This window comes from Ovis canadensis, chromosome 19, assembly GCF_042477335.2.
Source record: "Ovis canadensis isolate MfBH-ARS-UI-01 breed Bighorn chromosome 19, ARS-UI_OviCan_v2, whole genome shotgun sequence".
NCBI classification, from domain to species: Eukaryota; Metazoa; Chordata; class Mammalia; order Artiodactyla; family Bovidae; genus Ovis; species Ovis canadensis.
Window position 1 is genome coordinate 26653492 of NC_091263.1, and position 21345 is coordinate 26674836.

Genomic DNA, 21345 nt, shown 5'->3' on the forward strand with positions numbered 1-21345 from the left:
AACTGAGCATGCACGTGTATTAGAACCATTGTTGCTGCTGCTGCTGCTAAGTCACTTCAGCCGCGTCCGACTCTGTGAGACCCTATAGACAGCAGCCCATCAGGTTCCGTCGTCCCTGGGATTCTCCAGGCAAGAACACTGGAGTGGGTTGCCATTTCCTTCTCCAATGCAGAAAAGTGAAAAGTGAAAGTGAAGTCGATCAGTCGTGTCCGACTCTTCAAGATCCCATGGACTGCAACCCACTAGGCTCCTCCGTCCATGGGATTTTCCAGGCAAGAGTACTGGAGTGGGGTGCCATTGCCTTATCCGAGAACCATTGTTAGATATTATCTAATAAAGTAATCATGAAGCCCCAACAATGGGGCCCTGGGTCCTGGGAAGGGTCTTTCCTCAGCTGGCTTCCAGCAGGGAACCAAACCCCTGGGGCTTGGTGGTCTGTGAAACCAGATTCCAGAGGAAGTTCCCAGCTCCCCAGCAGCAGGGCAGCTTCAGGTTCCAAAGTAAACCTGCGAAGAGCGTGCTTTGTCTCTGGGTCCCCACAGGTGGCCCACTGTGGGCCAGTGGGATCTGTTTTCTCCCTTGTTCTCCGCTGCCTGCACCTGGCTCTGGCCCTGCCCTTCCCTCAGAAGCTCGGGGGCCCACGCCCTGCTGAGGCTGAGGCTGAGACTGGCTGAGCCCTGGCTGCAAGCTTTCCGGTGACATCGGGGTAAGGAGACGTCGGCGTAGATCTGAGGACACTCCAGACTCCATACCCTTCTGGCACAGATGCACAGGCCCTCAGCTCTGTGGGAAGAACCCACCTCTGGCTGGGGAAGTACAGGGGCCTCTGTCTCTCACAAGTCCATCACGTGGGGGAGCCGGTGCCAGATCTGATTCAGAGATCACACAAAGATCATACTCTTCTAGACGCCAGCATTTCATGACTCTCACCCTCACCCAGGACAGCGTCTCCATCTGCACCAACTTCTCCACTGGCAACAGTCTCTCCACCTGTACCAGTCTCTCTACTTGAACCAGTCTCTCCATTTTGGACTGCCAGGAGATCAAATCAGTCAATCCTAAAGGAAATCAATCCTGAGTATTCACTGGAAGGACCAAAGCCAAAGCTCCAATACTTTGGCCACCTGATGTAAAGAGCCGACTCAACTGGAAAAGACCCTGATGCTGGGAAGGACTGAAGGCAAGAGGAGAAGGGGATGACGACACAGGATGAGATGGCTGGATGGCATCACCAAGTCAACGGACATGAGTCTGAGCAAACCCTGGGAGATGGTAAAGGACAGGGAGGCCTGCCATGCTGCAGTTCACGGGGTCTCAAAGAGTCAGACATGGCCGAGAGACTAAACAACAACAACTCCGTTTATACCGGCTTCTCCGTTTGTACCAAATTATCCATCTGCACCAGCATCTTCACCGGCCCCCTAGGCTGGGTCAGCTTCTTCCAGCTGATCCCTCTTCCTGGGCCAGCTCCCCCTGTTCTGTCACTTAAGCTCTAAGGAGCCCGTACTCCATCCTGTCCCAAGTCCGTCAGCGGGTTGCCACATGCATCTCTCCCTAAGTTCTGCTGGCTCCTGAGAGTTCTTGGGAGCAAACGGTGAGCCCTCCTTTTCAAACCGGCTCCTCCTGACATCGTTTCCTTGGACACTGGCCACAATCCCCCAACTCCACCAGACATCAGGCCTCCATCTCCACAGCCACTGCCCTGGGATGGGCTTCCTGGCTCCGACTGGGACTAGCCTGATCCCACTGCCACCGCCTCCTCCCTGGTTCCTTCCACCTGCCACGTGCGGCTCCCACCACTCCCTGTCTCAGATACCCCCAGCACTGCCGCTGGCCTGCGCTGATGGCCTGAGCATGAGTCGCCACGTGCTCCTCTCACTGCCCCACCTCCTCCAGGAGACCCTCTCTGACTGCCCCCGCCCACACTGACCTCCCTCCTCTGGGCCAGGAGGCCGAGCCTGCATCTCGTCCTGCGTCCCTTTCTGGCCTCAGCTGCCCTCTGACAGTTGGTGGAGTGGGTCTGGTCTCCCCAGACATGTGGGAAACCTCTTCTTAGGGCAAGGCTGGGTCCCTCCCTCCTCTGAGTCACTGGCCTGTAGGTACAGGAATTCACATCAGGGCGGAGATGCTGTAAGGGGAGAGTATTGACTGTTCACACCAGAAACGGGACCTCCCTAGACTGTCTCATCTTTTTACATCTTCCTGAAAGAAGATTCCCTGAATGCACAGGGCACACAGCTGGTGTTGGGTCAACGGTGGTGGTCATGATGCCGGGACACGGGGCACGACAGCCTGGCAGCCCGCAGTGCAGCCGCGTAGCGTCGGGGTGGAGGACGGACACGCACACATCCCGGTGTCAGCACTGAAATTCCTGAATCCCCAAATGCCCGTCAGTCCTGGGAAAATTAGGCCGTGCCCTGGGGTAAGGAGGGACCCGACTCCAGCCTAACCCCTCCTTGCAGCCCCTTCCTGCCCACTGTCCTCCCAGATCCTGAAGGCAGTTCCTGAGTCATGTCTGGCATTTTGGTCGCCTTGGAACTCGAGCCTCTGGAACACAACAGGCAAAGAATATTCTTTGCCATGTAAATTTATGCAAAGCGCTCTGTGGAAGTGGTTCCCTGGCTTCCTAGAAAATCTCTGCTGGCTTCCTTGGCTCTGGGAGCCTCCTTTCCGCCCTGCAGCCCAGGTGGCCTCAGGCCGGAGCACCCATTGCCCTGGGCACTGGTTTCATCCCTGCTCTACCCCTGCCCCCTCAGTCCTGGGGGCTCAGGGCGCTCTGGAAGCAGGAGCTCACTCCCCGTAAGCAGAGGCAAGGGTACCAGGAGCCACTTCATTTCTTCCTTGAGGAGAATCCGTTGGACTCATTTTATTAACTGAATGACTCAGTGAACATTTAGTCAGCACCCACTGCACACAGCCCTACAAATGACTTCTTAGAATACCCATCTTCCTTAGGTGACGGATTCCAAATCAACAGGTGCGATGATAGGAAAGGGAGACGAGCCACCAACAAAGAGACTGTGGTAGCTTGTGAGGCTACTTCTGCCTGGTGTTGCTGAGACTGGCATGAGGAATGCCCTGGACCAGAGAACCCAGCCTTGTGTCCGGGTCTGCGTGCCTCTCCGTCTCTGAAAGGCTTCCAAGTCCAATGTGGGACAGCGGCAAAGTCAGGGCTGTGGCTCGGAAGCAAGACTGTCTGTGTGATCCCGGGTCCTGGCCACTTGTGTGTTCCTGGGCAAGTTCCTGGGCAACCATCAATTGACGGTTCTCTACCTCACTTTTCCCACAGGTAAAATGGGGTTAATAACAGTACCTATCTCATGGAGCTGTTCTGAGGCATAAGCATATTAACATTTGCACATGCTCAGCACACAGAAAGCATTCAGTGAGTGTCATTTGCTATAATCATTGTGGTTATTGTTGCCATTCTTTTTTCTCCCAGGAAGTCCAGCTCAGAAGACCCTTCTTGGAAAAACCTTCTTGCGGCCACACCTGTCCTCCCTGCCTGGCTGGCCCTTCCCTTCCCTGTGTTCCTGGCATACTGCATTCCCATACTTGGCTTTATCACAAGGTGGAATAATTTGCTTCCACATCTGCCTCTCCCTCACCCAAAGCACAGTCTGGCCCCCAAGAGGAGCCTATAAGGGCCTGGTGAATGAAGAAATGGATGTGTGAATGGAAGTGCCAGATTAACCTTCCTATTGCCCAGCCACTAACCACACCATGACCTTGGACAATGTTATTACCACCCACCTCATCCTTTCTGGACCTCAGTCTACCCAGCCATGAGCTGAGGTGGGTCATCCCAGCAGCATCACCTGCTCATTATCTGCCTGGGAGTAATTTCACACAACAATCCTAGGACGAGGGGAGGTTATTATGCCCATTTTACAGATGGGAGACCTGCTGCCACCATCCGTGGTGAAGCCAGGCCCGTGAGACTAGCCATTGCACGACATTGCCTCCCGCCTCTGACGGCACGGAAAGCAAGGAGGAAGGGTCAGGGTTACCTGTGGCCTGCCCTTCTGGACTGAGTATGTCCGTGACCCTGGCTCCAAAGCTAAGAGCCAGCCCATCAGCCTCCATGGAGGCTGGTCCTCCTCTGGCGCAGCCCAGCTGGCCAGGATCACCCCCAGGTGCCCACGCGTGGCCAGGGAGACCTGACTGATTTCTGCCCCTGATTTCTGCAGGGGCTGATTTCTGCCCCTACCCAGAGCTGGCATGTTCTCTGACAGCGATTTTCTCTCCAGCTCAGGCCCGGTGGAGCTGCTTGGTCCCAGGGGGAAGCCACCGCGCCCCGTGGCTCGGGGCTCATGGCTGGTATGTGGCCAGTCCAGATGTGCTCTTGTTACCTCCACACCGGTGCGGAAAGCTGCTTGGCACGATAAAGAGTGCCAACTATTTCATTATTAACTTTAAAACATCGATTACAACTTAAACTGACCATATTTTGCATATATGTACTGGGGGAAGTAAAACATATTATAATTAATTTCACTTGTTTACTCTTGAAAATGTGGTTACTAGAACATTTTTAATTGCCTCTGGGACTTCGCTTTTGTAGCTCGAATTATATCTCTATTGGGTGGCACTGTCTTAGAGTTCCAGCCACTGGACCCTAAACCCTTACAGAACTCCACCTGCTTCCGGGCTGGGCTTCTGGCTGGCCTGGGGGTGGGGGAGGGGAGGGAGCAGAAAATGAAGGGGAGGAGAGATGGAGGGGCGGGGGATGGATGGGAAGCGAGCCATCCTTAGCGGACTAGAAAGTGGCCACCTGGGTTTCTGGTCTTGGCTGTGGGTGGCTGTGCTGGCTCCAGCCACAGGTTGGGATTGGGGGTGGGGAGGGGAGGGGTCAACAGCGTGTTTCGGGCCAGCCCTCCTGCCCAGGCAATTATCTGCACAGTCCTGGCTCTCCCAGGGTAACAGCTTGGACAAAGGCTCAGCGGGGGTGTCAGCTGGTGCTCGTGGCCTGTGCATTCAGGTCCCTGCTCCCAGATCAAAGGCACATTGGCATGTCCTTGTGCATGCAGGGGCTTCAGCTAACCGGCTCCCTGCAGGCTCCATTCCTTTGAGGCTGCACAGGCATTAACTCTGTCCAGTCTGGAGCCGGGTCCTTGGGAAGGGGGGGCCGCGTCACGAAGGGGCTTTCCTTTCCCAGCCGCCCTCCCAGCCCCCAGCAATCTGGGGAAGTCCTGCAGAATCATCCTCATCTCTCTCTGAGGTGAACACGCCCACCCCAGAAGCCGGGGATGCCCTCATTTACATGCATTTGCATCTCATTTATTCCAACACTCAGGCAGAAGCTGAGGCTAATTCAGCTGACAGCAAAACCTCACTGGCTTGCTCTGCCCAAGTGATTCCTCAGGCAGGGATGAAAAGGGGATCCCTGAGACCAGGCCCCCTTCTGGACTGGGAGCTGTGGGCAGAGCTCAGGTCCAAAAGGGGCACTTTTGAGCCAAGCCCTGGATTCAGCCCAAGCCTCCTGCCTTTTCATCCCCGCTTCCCCACAGCAAGGGTGGGGTCTGGGGGCTAGGAAGTGGCAGGTCATCTCATCTGAGTGTCCTGTGGTGTTTCGGTGGCAGGTCAGGGGAAGAGTAAACCCTCCACAGGGCACACAGCACCCCCTCGCCCCAAGCTCAAGTCTCCTCCTCCCGCTCCCCTCCAAAGCCCATGACTAAGGATGTGCTGAGCAGCTCGGAGCTGTCAGTCAAGGCCCAGCACTGCCTCTGGCCCTGGGTCTCCTGGGTGGAGACTTGGATCATCCACTATTCAGACACCAGAAGCTGGAGAGCTGGCTCAGTCACCCTGGGCACTTCGGCCCCAGACCCTGTAAGCAGCTATCCCCACACAATACATACAACCGGGCCGGAAAGGTGCCCAACTGTGGCTCAGGAAACACCCTCCTGGCATAGAGGTGCCCCCAAGACAGCAATCAGCATCCCAAGTCTTTCTCTGACCTGGTTCCTTCCAACTCACTTTCCTCAATACCTGGGTCAATAAATGCCTCCACAGGGGAACTGTATACAGATGCCATGGCAACCAAGGCATTTATGGGGGTACCTACTGTGTGCACTGAAGAAGACGCAAATCCCCCAGAGAAACCTAGGAGTCCCCAGAGGGAGAGGCCAATACACTAATCCACAAAGTTCATGCCGCAAAAGTGCCCAGAACACAGCAGAGCCAAATGTGCGGCCCTTGAGCCTTGACACTCTTTTAAACTGAGGCATAATATACAGCCCAAAATGCATAGATTTTAGGTGTACAGTTGGCTGAGTTTTAACTCAACTCAATACATGTCTGTGTAACTACTGGGGCTTCCCAGGTGGCGCTAGTGGTAAAGAATCTTTCTCCAATGCAGGAGACCTGGGTTTGATCCCTTGGTCAGGACGATCCTTTGGAGAAGGAAATGGCAACCCACTCCAGGATTCTTGCCTGGAGAATCCCATGAACAGAGGAGCCTGCCGGGCTACAGTCCATAGAGTCGTAAAGTCAGACACGACTGAAGAGAGTCAGCAGGCATAAGCATGTAGCAACTACCCCAGATAGGATGGCTCCCCACTGTCCCCTTCCAGTCAGCTTTTCTGACTTCTATCACCGCAGATTAGCTTTGCCTGTTCTAGAACCCCTCATACATGGAATCACAATGTATGGGCTCTTGTCTGTTGTGTTCTTGCTTAACATAATGCTTTTGAGACGTCTACGTTTTATTTGCTGGTGAGTGCCATTTAAATTACTTGTGCAATTCACAGGAACACAAGTGACCCATCTGGGGATAAGTCCTTAATTCAATCATAAAGCACAAGGGCTGGAAGGGACCCCAAGTCCAGCCATCTCTGGGGACAATTGGCCCCGGGGGATTCTTATGGAGGTTTTTTTTTTTTTTCCCCTTCTTCCCTCAGACATTTCCTGAAATGGAAGCTCAGCGATTATACATCTAATAAGCACCCAGGCCCAGCAAGTGAGTGGGGGCTTTCCCCTGCATTTCCAGTTTCGTTATCAACTAGCTGTTGCTTTATTAACTGGCAGTCTGCACTGCCCGTGACCCAGCACAATGGCAGGGTTGGCACTGGAAAGGGCTTCTGAGCTCCTGGGACTTCTCCTGCTCAAGTCTGGGCACAGTGGGCAGGCCTCTATCGCTCACCCTCTCTGCACCACTACACCAGTTGGGTGTCCCCTGGGGGGCACCCTGGGCCCTAAAGGGAATGGGCCCAGGGCTGGGATTTCCCCAGGAAGAGGCCCAGAAGCAGGCAGCAGTGCCGGGCAGCAGAGAGCAGGCAGGCACCCTGGCTCTTAGACGCTCTCTGGACCACTTCCCTGCTCTCGGCCCAGGTCGATGAGGCTGGGGCTTTGATGGCCACACAAGAGGTATTGACCGGGATGGGCTGGTCCCTCCCATGGTCTGATCTCCCCCTGCGCCCATCTTAGATCCTCCCGGGCACCTCCCAGTCCAGATGGAGGGATGCTAATGAAGCCTGAGAACTGAGTTGGTACTTCAAGCCAGATTACCCTGCCCCCCACCCTGCTGTCCCTCAGAAAACCGCCTCCTGAGCCAGGTTCTTCCTTCACACAGGCCTTCGAGGAATCAATACCAGCCAGAAAGGTGTTTACTACCCTCCTGATGCCAGCAAGAGCCTTTCTGCTGTTCAAAATCCATTCCCAGAAAGCACGGGGACTGCCTGGGCAAGGCCTGGGTGGGGCCAGGGAGACACCACTCTGGGCCTAGTGCCAGGTGCGTGCCCGCATGACCTTGAGTCTAGGGGGCAACCAGCAGCGGCCCTGGCTTCCTGGGGCTCTCAGGAGGGAAGTGAATGCCCTTGGAGATGACGGGCAGCGGGATCTCCAAGTGGGTGAGGCATCTTCTCGAGCCCACACAGACTCCGTGAGAGCAGCTTCGTCCTTCCACTCAGCTAATATCTCTGTGGGGACGTGACTTTCCACTGTCTCCCTGGGAGATTTAATCAGGAGAAGAACTGAAGAGGGGAGAAAGAGAAAGAACTCCAGCCTCAGATCATAAACATTCTTCCGAAAACAGGCTGAAAACCTGGCCTGCTCTCTTCTGCCTCTCCTAATGCTGTGTACTTTCCACGGCTGGACTCCCATCCCACCTTCTCCAGGCAGCCTCCCCTGACTGCTCCTGGCCACACTGACCTCCGGCTGCAGAGACTAAGCTCCCAACTCCAACCTCGCATTTACTCCTGGGCAGACCTCTCTCTGGCTTGTGGGGTGAACCTGGGAGGCCCTGAGGGTTCTTTTCTGCTCACCCAGAGTAGTAAACAGAGCGAGGAATGAACAAGAGATTGACAGGCTGTCCCCACCAGACTCTGGTTTCGACAATCACAGTGAAATTTTCTGTTGGGCCTGGGGCACACCAGGTACTCCTCCAGAAAACAGAGTTGGAGTGCTCGCTTCGGCAGCACATATACTAAAATTGGAAGGCTACAGAGAAGATTAGCATGGCCCCTGCCCAAGGATGACACCCAAATTCATGAAGCGTTCCTTTTTTTTTTTTTTTTTAAGAAAACAGAGTTGGAGATGGATAGGCTATGGACATCCAAGCTCCCCACACCAAGGCTGTGGTCACTCTGCAGAGATGGGTGAAGCGGGCCTGCCAGGAGAGGTGATACCACTTTCAGAGTCCGTGAGTCAGACGGCTCCAACACTCTGCCAGCAGTGGTGGCTGCCCCCACAAAGCTTAGTCCTGGATTTCCTCCACCATTTAAGGGCCCCAGGTCCCAGGAATTGACTTGGGGTCTCTATAAATAGCACCCATCCCATATTGATCATCTTAAAAACACACAGTATGTTCCAGGCTCACAGAGAGGAGAAAAGTCTAAATATAGTGTCGTCCCCAGGAACTGCTGCCTGTCCGAGGTGAGTGGTATAAGCAGTACATAAGCAAAGGGTGGTCTGAGGGGGCTGAGAACTGGGAGGTGGGGGTACAGACACAAGGGACCTCTCCATCCACACACTAGTCCCTCTGCTCCAGCACAGCAGCCAACCCTGCTCAGAAGTTTGGTCCTGCCCCCAGGCCTTTGCACTGGGAGTCTTCTCTTTACAAGACACTGCTGCCCCAGATCGCCTCAGGATTGCTTCTTTCGTGTTATTCAGGTCTCAGTTTAGTCTCCTCCTTCAAGATGCCCTCCCTGACCAGCCAGTCTAGAGTCACTCCCATCTCTCCACCACCTCATCCTGTTTTATTTCCTTTATAGCACTGGTTGGGTTTCCCTGGTGGCTCAGACAGTAAAGAATCTGCCTGCAATGCAGGAGACCTGGGTTCAATCCTTGGGTTGGGAAGATCCCCTGGAAAAGGGAATGACTCCCCACTCCAGTATTCTCGCCTAGAGAATTCCACGGACAGAGGAGCCTGGCGGGCTCCGCAGGGTCACAAAAAAGTCAGACACAACTGAACGACTAACCCTTGGGTTGCAAAGAACTGGACACGACTGAGTGACTAACACACATACACAGAGCACTGGTCAAAATCGAAAACTGCCTTTGGTATCTATTTGTTTCATGGTACCCAGCCTGTCTTTTCCAACAGTATGCAAATTTTATGAGAGCAGGTATTATATCTGAATTGTACCGCTTCTAGAATGTTCCCTGGCACAGATTATGTGTTGGACACCCAAACCAGGTGCTCTCCGACCACCGAAGGCTGAATTCAGCCTCAGACCACCACCACAGGCAAGTCTGGGCTGGCGGAGGGCAGTGGGCATCGAAGCCCGGGCTCCCTTTGAAGCCCCACCCTCCCGTGACTGTGCCCTGCATCGTCCGGCATCTCTCCACGGGCTGCCCTGGCTTCATCTTCTCGACTCTGTCTCCCTTGTGCATTTAGCCATAGGACTTTTAGCCCAGCCCCTCTACTTCTGGAAACCTGCTCTCAACAACCACATCTTTTTTTTTGTTTTGTTTTGTTTTGTTTTTTTAGTTTTTTATTTTTTAAATTTTAAAATCTTTAATTCTTACATGCATTCCCAAACATGAACCCCCCTCCCATCTCCCTCCCCAGAACATCTTTCTGGGTCATCCCCATGCACCAGCCCCAAGCATGCTGCATCCTGCGTCAGACATAGACTGGCGATTCAATTCACATGATAGTATACATGTTAGAATGTCATTCTCCCAAATCATCCCACCCTCTCCCTCTCCCTCTCAACAACCACATCTTATCCCCCAGACATCGGCTTGCTGGAACCCTTTTCTCTCCTCAGAGCAAATCTTCCTCTCTTTCCTGCCCCTTGCCCTCAGCAGGAATCACAGTTCCTGCCATCAAAATCACCCTCTCAGAGCTGCATGGGAAGAATCACTTCACCCTAGGCCTTCCTGACCAGCCCACTGGACAAACCAGGCAACTGAGAACACCATGGGCACGCTTTCACCTCACAGATCTCCCACCCTCCCTGGGAGGGAGAGGCATCTTCCCCATAAGCTCGCACACGTGGACATACCGCACGGACACACACGCCTGCCTGCCCACCTCAGGCCCTCCTACAGCCCCGCCTGGAGCCCACCTCCCCCCGGCCAGCTCCCCTCTATCTCCTCCCTCTTAAACCATCAAATTCTTTGAAAGAGCTGTCTACACATGCTCTCTACACGTCCTCACCTTCTGCTTGCTCCTCAACCTACTCCAGACTGAAATTCCATTCTCACCAATTCATTCATTCATTCATTCATTCAACAACATACCCAGCACCACATTTGGTGGGTGCCAACAGGGAAATTTCTGTGTTCAAGGTCACCAGCACCCTCACAGTCGCTCAATCCAATGGACACTCATTTTGAAACTGTGCATTCTTTTTCATCCATCCGCAAGCTTCTCAGAATGTATTTTAACTCTCCCTGGCAGAATCAGGAGACTCCCGGGACGTGTGCCCTCCGTGCTTTCTGTGACACCTCCCACTGCTGGCTCCCCTCCCACCTCTCTGACTGCTCTGTCCCAGCCTCCTCTGCAGACTTCTCCAGCCTCAACTGTTGCAGTGTCTCAGGGCTCTCTGCACTCAACTCTCTTTTCTCCCACCCTCTTCTCCACATTAGGATTGCCCTGGCGCTTCCAAAACTACTGATGCCTGGGCCTCACTTCTAAGTCGAATGAACTAAAATTTCTGGGGGTGGGGCCTAGGCATAGATTGATTTTGTTTAAAAAGCTTTCAAAGTGATGCTAATATCATCAGGGTTGAGAACCACTGGTCTGCATTCTCACTGAACAAAATCTAATTAATACTGCCACGGCCCCAATGACCAGTCTCTGTGGATGATTCCAAGTTTCTGCCTCCAGCCCAAATCTCTTTCCTAGACCCTCCAACTGACTGTAGGGTGTTGGCATCTCCCTGGAAGTACTACAGGTTCAGATCAGGACCCTGAAACATTCATCACCTTCTCCTTGGTTCTACATCAAGCTGATCAACCCAAATTCCACTCGTCCATCCTCCTCTCACAGTGTGATATGGCAGCAGCGAACCTCATTAGTGAGCAACTGAAGCTAGGGGTGGGAGAGTGGCATATCCTTTAACAGGGAAGGAAGTTGGAACACCACAAGTTCTATCACCTGTGGTCATCTCCTTGTCCCTCTCCTTCAGCTGAAAAACTTTTGGCGGAGCCCATGGTCTGCACTGGACAGGTAGTACAATGCAAAGCTGTTAGACTGACACCTGAGCCCCCACTCAAATCCCGCTACTTGGTAGGTGTGTGATGGTGCGCAGGTTAACCTTTCTGGGCCTTCAGTTTCACCATCTGCAAATTGGTCCTTATTATGGTCTCTGCCTCCAGGGTTGATTCAACGATTCAGCAAGATGAGTCTTATAAAGTGCTTAGTGCTGTGCCTGGCTGGCAGAAAGCACTCAGTGAATGTTAGCTATTTTTAGTACCATTACTGAGGATAAATTCACGATTCCTGAGTGGAGCTCACAAGGGCCCCCGTGACTGTGACCTTGGCTTTAGCTTCCACTCTTCTCTTCCTCATACCATGGGACCTGTCGGGTCACTGAACAATTGTACTGTTTCACGTCTCTGTGGCTAAGCTGCACCTTCCCCACCTAGAAAACTCCTATTCATCCTTCAAAATCCAGTTGGAAAGTTATTTTTGTTAGATAGATACCCTTGACTCCTGGCCAAAGATAATCACTCCTCTTTTGAGTGGAGTGGGGATACACCTCTATGGCTGCACACTTTTCCAATAAGCTTCCCAAGGGTCAGCAGGAATCAGCTTCCTGTGAACAGAACTGAGACTGCTGTTTACCACTGTCCCAGGCTGGCCCCAGAATTCCCTTCTCCTTGAATCCCCTAAACACCAGCTCCTGTGCTCCCCAACTCCCAGCCCTCTCTGGTGCTTCCCACCACTACTCCGAGTTCCATCCTCATGTTGAGTGAGTCAATCCCATAAATCTTCCAGAGGAACTTCAAGCACCACAGAGTCAGTACCAAGTGCCCCAAGGGCACAGCAGCTGGCTGCACCACACTGGACTGAATGCTGGCTCTTGGCACCCCAGGGCCAGTTCCCTTTCTGCTCAGATTCTCTGGGATCAGTCCTAGGTCAATTCGGCTCTCAGAAAGTAGATCTCAAGGCATTTTCACCCTGAGTGGGGCCCCCAATCCACTGACTTCCCAGGTGACCTTGGATTAGTCCTTGACCCACTCTCGGCCTCAGTTTCTCGCCACCCTGGCACGATGTGGTGATGATGATAGGGTTGGATTAAAAGTTCACTGAGGCTCATTTCAGCACAGGACTGGACATTCTGGTATAAAAGCTATGTTCCCGACTCTGGCAGTTCTCTGACCCGACCCGACCCTCACTTCTGTGACTGCAGCAATGCCTGAGCTATCAGCCTATGCCACTCTCATCCCACTTTCCAGCTCCATTACCGCCCACTCTCCTGCACCTGCCCAGTTCTAACGGGGAAAGGCTGATGGCTGCAGGAGGGGCCTGGGCTTCTGATGGAGGGGGCCTCTGCCACTCAGGGACCCTGTGGATCCTGAAGGGCTGTGGGAATCAGGGAGGGGGAGACGTGCTGCGGCATGGTGGGCTCATATGCAGTGCCGCTCTCCACCAGAATGTCTAAGCTGTCTGTGGAGGTGCCTGGGGTCTCAGCAGGATGGGAGGAGACAGCTGGGGGAATGGAATACCAGCCCAGAACCCCAAGAGGAGACTGATCCCATCACCCCCACTGGTCTTAAGCACTAAGGAGAGAAGATGACTCCTGCCGCAACCTCGGCCTGGCTTCCGGATTCGGCCGTGCGCTGACCTCCAACAGGTGTTTGCAAGGCGGGCCTAAGGCCAGCGCCTGGTCCCCAGCATTCCCCTGACCACGAGCACTCTCCACATATCCAGCCCCCACAAGGTTAGGAACCTCTGCTTCCTCCCAGGGCGCCACCAAAGGCGATCAAATAACAAGTAGAAAACGGCCTTCCGTCAGGGCGCTTGGATCTGCCCTGTCAGAGCGAAGAGGGCAAAGAACTCGCCCGATTCCAGCGCACAGTCTCCCCTGGAGAGAGCCCACGGAGATCCCTCCGCAGCCAGGGCTCACAGAGACCAGATGTGTCCCCGTTAGGGCGTCAAGAAGGCACAGAGCTCTCTTTATGGTCGGAGCGCGCAAAGATAGGACCCACGACATACACCTTTTCCTTTCGGGGTGCACAGAGATCTATCCCCGGTCAGGACACGCAGAGATCTCACCCAGAGAGGACAGCCCCGGCGGACTGCTCCGCAGGGCCCAGAAGGAGGGTGCATGGCCCCTTCATTCCCAGCCCTGCTCGGTCAGTTCCCCCGCTCTCTGGAGTCACACTCACTGCGCTCCTAGTCGCTGTTCTGACCTTGGGGTCTCCGGCCTCCGGAATCCGGGTCCCAATCCCAGATCCTCCCCGACTCTGCGCCAGGATCGGCCGGGAAGCCGGGGCCGCAGCTCCTCCTCCCCCGGCCCTCGACAGCGAACTGGGAAACCCGGAAGGAAAGGGAAGGGGAGGGGGCGCGCGCCGGCTAGAGACGCCCCCCACTCCCGGGGATACCCTCCAGCCAGGCTGCTCTGCGCCCCTTCTTCTCCTTCCCCTACCCTCGGGGGCAGAGATGGGGGAGGGAGCCTGCCGGTGAACCCTGGGTTGGGGAGGGGGCGCGCAGGGGTTGGAGGCTCCAACCCTCGGGGAGGAAAGTTGGGCGGCGGCAGGCAGAGGGGATTCCGGCCCGGCCGGGGCTGCTGGAGGAGGCGCTCGCTCACCTGCTGGTCCCCCGGCCCGGGTCCCGGGATGGGCGGCAGCGGCTCGGCACGGACTGGCTCGGCGCGGGGCTCCGGGCACCGGGCGCAGGCTCAGCGGCCCCGGGGGCGCGATCCCCGCATCCCTCGGGCGCCGCCGCCGTCTCGGCTCCGCCGCTCGGCTCGGGCTCCGGGGCTCGGCGGGCGGCGCGGGCTCGGGCTGGGGGCGGGGTCGGGGGCGGGCCCCGCCTGGGCTCGGCCTGGGGCTTGGGGCCCCAGGCTGGCTCCGCCCCAGAGCGACGCGCCCCGGACTTCGCACGTGGCGCTCCGCCCGCTCTCAGGGTGAAGTCCTGGGCACCGGCCGCGGCGCACGCCCCCGCGCTGACCTGGGGGCGCCCCGCCACAGAAAGCGGCCCACGCGGACACGACAGACGCGCGCAGACCCGGCACACGCGGGGGTACACACATAGCCACCCGGAGACGCTTTGCTACAGCCACCTACGCCTACGCGGACAGGCAAACACCCTGGCACACGCGAGGTACACACTCACACATGCTCACTGACGTGGGGACCCTACCACAGCCCTCACCTCTGTGGACACGGACGAACACTGACATTCGCAGACACCCGCTGTCATAGACACACACAGACACCCACACGGACACAGGCAGACACATCACTGACACACACAGACACTGAGGCAGACACACTGTGACAAACTCAGGGACACCTACGTGACTCAGAGACACACATCCACTGACACAGAGACACACACATGGAAAACCACAGTCTCCTAGAGACGCAGGCACACACACAGCACAGAAGTCTGCACAATGGTGGACACTCTTACACTGACACATTGGTGCTGACAGAAACACGCCCAGACCAGAAACAACCAACACAACAGACACACCAACACGGACAGGGTCACCCACACTGAAACCTACACACTCACTTCACCCTGTTGCTCTACAGGAAATGTACACCTTGACACACCCGTCGGCACTCACGTGCTGGCACTGGGACAGAGGGTCTCTCACACATGCACGCAGAGACCCGCACACTGACTAGTGCAGTCATTCACACACACAGGCTGACCCACAGGGAGACATACCCAGCAACACACATCCTTGTTTAAAAGAAACAGGGCACCAGTTTTTGCCCACAGGCCAGAAACATCTTTGGAAGGGACGGGCTATTGCCCAGAGTCAACACAGGAGCATACACATAAATACACACAGAGATACACAGCCTTTGTCTTCTTCCCCAGCAGCCTTCTAATCTCTCCTGACATTTTTTTTCAATGCTCCTAAATGTAAATAGCGCTTTCAGAGGGCACCCAGGTGCTGTGTTTGGGAGTTTAGAAGCTGTGACTCGCCTCTCCGTTTTCGGGATCTTGGAGGCATCACCAGGGGGCCATCCTCCATTTGGGACCTGGGTGTGGCGCTCCAGGGATCACTGGGTGCCTTACCTATGTACTGAGGAGCTATCTGTCCCTACAGAAAGTCAGTCTGTAGGAAAGTTCAGGGCACAGGACCCTTTCTGGCCCTGGGTCTGATAGGGTGGCTGGCGCCAGATAAACCACGTTCCCGCCTCCTGCTTCTGGTCCCCTGATGGGTCTCAGGTAGGCCAGCATCTCCCACTAGCGGCCAGAGAAGGAAGTGCAGGCAATGTCTGTTTTTAGCACCACCTGACCCCATGCCTCCTAGGTGGGAGGAGAGGGCACCAGAACCTAGGTTCTCCCTGAGGTTTTCCACCAGGCTTCTGGAGCCCCAGAATGAAGATTCAGACTTGCAAACGAACGTCGGGCCAAGAAGGGGACTCAGAACGGAGGCTTCTGGGGGTGGGGGTGGGCTCAGAGAGACTGCTTCATCTACGTCTAGCAGAGGTGAGCTTCTCGCACTCCTCCTTACGGTGGGCACCTGGATTTTGCTCGCAGGAGAGGTATGCACCCCAGATTTAAACAAGGGCAAAGAAGCTCATTAGAAGGAGGAACAAAAGCCCTGATTTGGTTCGGATTCAGAGATTCAGCAAACATATCTGGTGGTCTGAGAGTGGCGGCAGAGGGCAGGAAAGGTTAATGGACCAGAGAAAGGGCATCTCCCACAAGGAGCCCTTGTCAAGATCTGGGAGACTCCCTTCTCTTTGCCAGGCCCCATTTAATGAAAGCAGGAACATCCAAGGTTTCAAAAATCATTGCCTTTTTCCTGCTCTTCCCCCAGCCGAGGTTCACAGTTGGGGTCAGCACTTTGTCGTTGTGCACCCACAGAGGATTCCTTCCCCTCTTGTATTACTTCCTTTCATTTCTCCTCCCTGCTACCACCACCTTGCTGTCAGCTCTCTCCCCACACAGGAGCCCTTCCTTATAGGTGAGGTCTTTAAATATGTACACATCTTTGTAAAATATGCCGTATTGCTGTTTGTGCCTATGGATTTTCATATGTGTGTTTACTGTCCCAGCATTTTGTTGTTGTTGTTTTCAGTTCAATTCAGTTCAGTCGCTCAGTCGTGTCCGACTCTTTGCGACCCCACGAATCGCAGCATGCCAGGCTTCCCTGTCCATCACCAAGTCCCAGAGTTCACTCAAACTCACGTCCATCGAGTCCGTGATGCCATCCAGCCATCTCATCCTCTGTCGTCCCTTTTTCCTCCTGCCCCCAATCCCTCCCAGCATCAGAGTCTTTTCCAGTGAGTCATCTCTTCCCATGAGGTGGCCAGAGTACTGGAGTTTCAGCTTTAGCATCATTACTTCTATTGAAACTACATATAGAAAAGAGCACAAACCCGAAGTGTTCAGTGCAAGAGTTGTTTAACCCTGTTAGTTGAACCCATCCCTATAGGCAGCACACAGGTCAAGAAACCAAATGGCACCAGCACCCCAGACCTCCCCTTCCTGCCCGCTTCCTGTCAGCAGCATTTCTCACCTGGGATTAACTGCTATACTCACAGCCAGTTCCCTAGGTTAGTTTTGCCCAGTTCTGATATTTATTTAACTAGCATCAGATAGTACAAATGCTTGTGTCTGGTTCTTCTGATTAGGTTTGTGAGCTTCATCCCTGTGGCTGCTTGTAGTCATATAAATAGTTCGTTTGTTCTCATTCCATAGAGTTCCATGGTGTGAATACCCCACACTTTATTGGTGGTTCTACGTGGGGGTTACCACAACTAGCACTGCTGTGAATGTTCCGGGGTGTGAATTTCAGTGGCCATCTGTGTGCATTTCTGCCAGGGGCATACCTGTGAGTGGCATTGTTGGGCCATGGGAGGGAGTGTGCTCACTTTTAGGAGACACGGCCAAATAGTTTTCCAAAGTGGTTCTACCAACATACTCCACCAGTGGTGAATGTATAGAGAATTCTGGTTCATCTGCATCCTCTAGCACTTGGTATTTTTGTCTTTTTCATTTTAGCCACTTGAGTGGGTGGGAAGAGGTTTCACATTGTGGTTTTAATTGGCATTCCCCTGATGACTAATGCAATGGAGCGTTTTTCATGGTTTATTGGCCATTTGTGTGTATGTGCTTTCCATTTGTATATAATGGGCATTGTTCTAACTTTCATTCTTTTTCTTATGTTTCTCCCTTAACGCTGTGATTTTGAGCTCTAGCCATGTTTTGGTGTGGGCAGCTAGTTCTTGGCTTCTGATAGCTGCAGCGTGTTCTGTGTTATGCACCCACCGAGTTTTATTTATCCAGTCCCCTCGAGAGGGATGCTAGGTAGGGTTGAGGATGGAAGAGTAGTAACTGGCTTGTGTTTCTGTTGGCTTCATTCTGCTGATGCCTGAGGCAGGGTAGGCAGAGATGAAGAAGCAACCTGATTCAGGGTTCAGAATCCATTTAGCACTAGGCATCTTAGAAGGTGGAGGTGCATGTTGGGGCTAAAAACAGGAGGTATGGGGGGAAACGGCACACAAAAACCCACAGCCCCAGGCAGATGCCTCCTCCCTACCTCCCCAAGCTAAGGGCCGGTCCTTCCCCGTCCACTCGACTACCTCTGGCTCTGGGGGTGGGCATCTGGCAGGAGTGGGAAGCCTTCCTGTGAGTAAAGGGATCTACTGAGAGCTCTGTTTCTCTCTGCAGGTGCCATAACTCTGGCAAAAGACTGAGGAATTCCTCATTGAGAGAATGACCAGCCCAAGAGAAAAGACCTCTGATCCTGGGCACCTACCCAGTCTCGTCCACTGGAAGCCCTGCTGCCTGGGAGCTGTGCTCCCTCCACATGCATTGCCATCGTCTCTCCTTTGCCTGTCTCCCCTCTGGAGGCTGGACAAGCTGAGCATTTGCCTATCCAATTTCCCCTGTAGCTGGGGCTGGCCACGTGCTTCTCTAACGGCCTGGAGTCATAAGCAAAGCTTTGCTGGGGAAGGGCAGATTCTGGGAAAGCATTTCCTCTCCTGATAAAAGAGGACAGGAGCAGTGGGGTGAGCTGTCTTGCTTCTTCCCCTTCCTCCTGCCTTGAATGAGGGCACGATGCTTGGAGCTGATGAAGCCATCATGTGGCCATGCAGGGAAGGCCAGGAGATTTGGAGCCATTGGCCCCAATGACCAAGATCCCCAGAGCCCACCCCTCATACTTCGTTTCACCCCTCGTGTAAACAGACGAAACCAGATTCTCTGTTATTTGCAACCAGGTTGTGCTGGATGGGGAGGGGTCTGGAAACCCAGGTGCTCTTAATACAAACTGTACACCAGCTCTCTTGTTTTTGGCCTCACCTCTCCTCCCTACTTCCAGAGGTACACAGTGTCTGAGTTCCAGAAATGTCCCCGGGGGTTTGAGGTGGATGAGTTCTTTGCACTCCTTGGCATGCCTCCCTTGGCACGCTCTTTGAATTCAACCTTCCCCGCTCTGAAGTCAGTTACCATTCAAACTTTCAAAAAGTTGTCATCATATCTGCTGTTGCTTCCTTTTCCAGACATTTTGTCCTTGTAAGGAGGGTTTATGTCTTTTAAAATTGTTTCGGTACAATTATACTGAAATTTTAACAGGTGTCTTCAGTCCACTATATTTTGAAGGAAGTCCTCCATATCAGTTTCTCCTCCAGAAAAGTTTAAGTAGCAATCACATGGTACCCTTGTGGGTTGTCAGCATTCTTCTTGGAAGGGGCTTTGCTCATGGTCAAGGGCAAGTCGCTCAGTCATGTCTGACACTTTGCAACTCCATGGACTGCAGCCCACCAGGCTCCTCTGTTCATGGGGATTCTCCAGGCAAGAATACTGGAGTGGCTTGCTGTTCCCTTCTCCAGGGGGTCTTCCCGACCCAGGGATCGAACCCAGGTCTACCACATTGCAGGGAGATTCTTTACCATCTTAGCCACCAGGGAAGCCCAAGAATACTGGAGTGGGTAGCCTATCCCTTCTCCAGGGAATCTTCCTGATCCAGAAGTCGAACTGGGGTCTCCTGCATTGCAGGCAGATTCTTTACCCAGCTGAGCAACCAGGGGATGGTGACCTGATGCCCCCTTTATACCTAGATGAAGGACAGGCTAACAGTTATTGAGGGACCACTGCCAGCTGGGACCTGCTGTGTCCTACATGTACCTTCAGCCCTAGTCACCCCAACCCCTTACCTCTGCCAGCTCCCAGCCCAAATGATGCCGGCCTTCAAATGAAGCGCCGCCCCTTCCTCCAGACACTCGGCTGCCATCTGCTGGAGAGTCGAGAGAAAACAGACGTAAATCTCTGGCGGCTAAGAATGTGTATTTTGCCCCCAAACTGTGGGAAGCACAGCTGTATGTGGCCGACTGCGCCTGCCTCCGCCTCGACCACCTCTTCCTCATAAACTGTTGTCCCTCACATATCAGCTCTGACCAGTGTAGTGAACTAGAGATCCAGGCTTGGAGGGTGGGAAGCTCAGATTGGATCAGTTACTATTGTCCACGTGAACTCGGATGACACAGAGAACCGTTCCAGACTTTACTCATATACAGAGTGGAATAACTATATACCCACCTGAGTCGTTGGGAGGATCAAATGAAATAACACGTGAGAACTACAATAAATATTTTACAGGCTGAACTTGGCATTCATACTGACTGAAGCCTGTTCACCTTTTGCCTTCGGTTGGGTTCCCTGGAAACACTCTGAGATGGAGGTTTTCATGTATGAGGTTTCTAGGGAGTGGATTGGGGTTCAACGTCCATGAGGGTGTGAGGGAGCAGGGTTGGGCAGAGGAGACGCTGATCTCCAATGCAACTGCAACAGAGGCTTCAGCCAAAGCCCACAGGAGACTCTGGAGTGGAGTGATCCCACGGAGTTTTCCCCAGTTGAGACTGAGGAGAGTGAGCAACCTTTTCTACCTGAAAAGGTTGGTGGTATAATGGTGAGGCAGCTCCTGCAAGGCAGGGGCAGCGCTCAGAGTGGGTGCAGCTTTGAGCTGTCAGCAACCATACTCCTGGCAGCGGGAGGGACAACAGTACCTCGATCCTAAGAGGGGCTCTGGGCAGTCTGCTGCAGCATCCCCTTTCCCTGGGTCGTATATGAGGGGGAGGGTGTTGGTCTCAGCAGATGTAATATGGCAGGTGTTGGAAAAGAGCCAAAGATGGATTCTGTGCACAGAAGAACCGTCCTGGGTCTGGGTTTTGTAGCATAAGAAGCACTACCCTGCTGTGGCCAGGATCAGATCTCCCGGGCTTCACCTCTTCCACTCAGTGGCCCTTGCTCTCAGCTTCACCTGTGTGAAGCATGTTCCATAGGCGCATCCCAGGTCCACAGAGGGCAACCTGCTTTCTGTTCTGTCCCACTCCACAAAGGACACGTGGTCTCCCTGGGTCCTGCCATCTTCATAACTGTGACGTGGTTGCCCTGCGTCATAGCTTGTATCAGCACATTTGTGGATTCAAGGAAGAGGTTCACTATGAGAGACTCAGAGGCTGGGAACCAGAGTCTGGGCTCCTGAGTGCAGCCCACAGATGTGCTTGTGGGAGGGGATGTTGAGGGGCAGCTCCAGTGTGTCTGACAGTTTGTAGTACTACAGATGTCTTTAGGGAGGACACACACTGTCCTCTTTGGTTCCCACCATTGCTTTCTCTATCATGTTTTACGTTGCATTATGTATTATGTGAGTGTTTGGGTTCTCCTCTTCTGGATGAGGGCCCAGCACCCCAGGAGGACTGTGGAGCACCCCATGTGTTCACATGAACGAGGATCAGAAGTAGGTGGGTGCTGAT

General features: G+C 54.0%; 1 protein-coding gene and 1 non-coding gene across 6 annotated transcripts in view; one reads left to right on the plus strand and one right to left on the minus strand.

The window, feature by feature from the left end:
• Positions 1-14372, minus strand: part of SCN5A (sodium voltage-gated channel alpha subunit 5) — a 105194-nt gene extending 90822 nt beyond the window's left edge. For 3 of the 5 annotated variants that reach the window (XM_069561496.1, XM_069561493.1, XM_069561495.1), the window contains exon 1: positions 14205-14270. The gene's annotated coding sequence lies outside the window, so the exon portion shown is untranslated. Of the gene's footprint in view, positions 1-14204 lie in introns of all 5 variants that reach the window. The other 2 variants (XM_069561497.1, XM_069561494.1) reach the window with 1 other exon arrangement.
• On the plus strand, positions 8399-8505 carry LOC138424937 (U6 spliceosomal RNA). Its single transcript, XR_011251032.1, has one exon. It is a non-coding gene; the product is annotated as a U6 spliceosomal RNA (small nuclear RNA).
• Positions 14373-21345: the final 6973 nt, after the last annotated feature.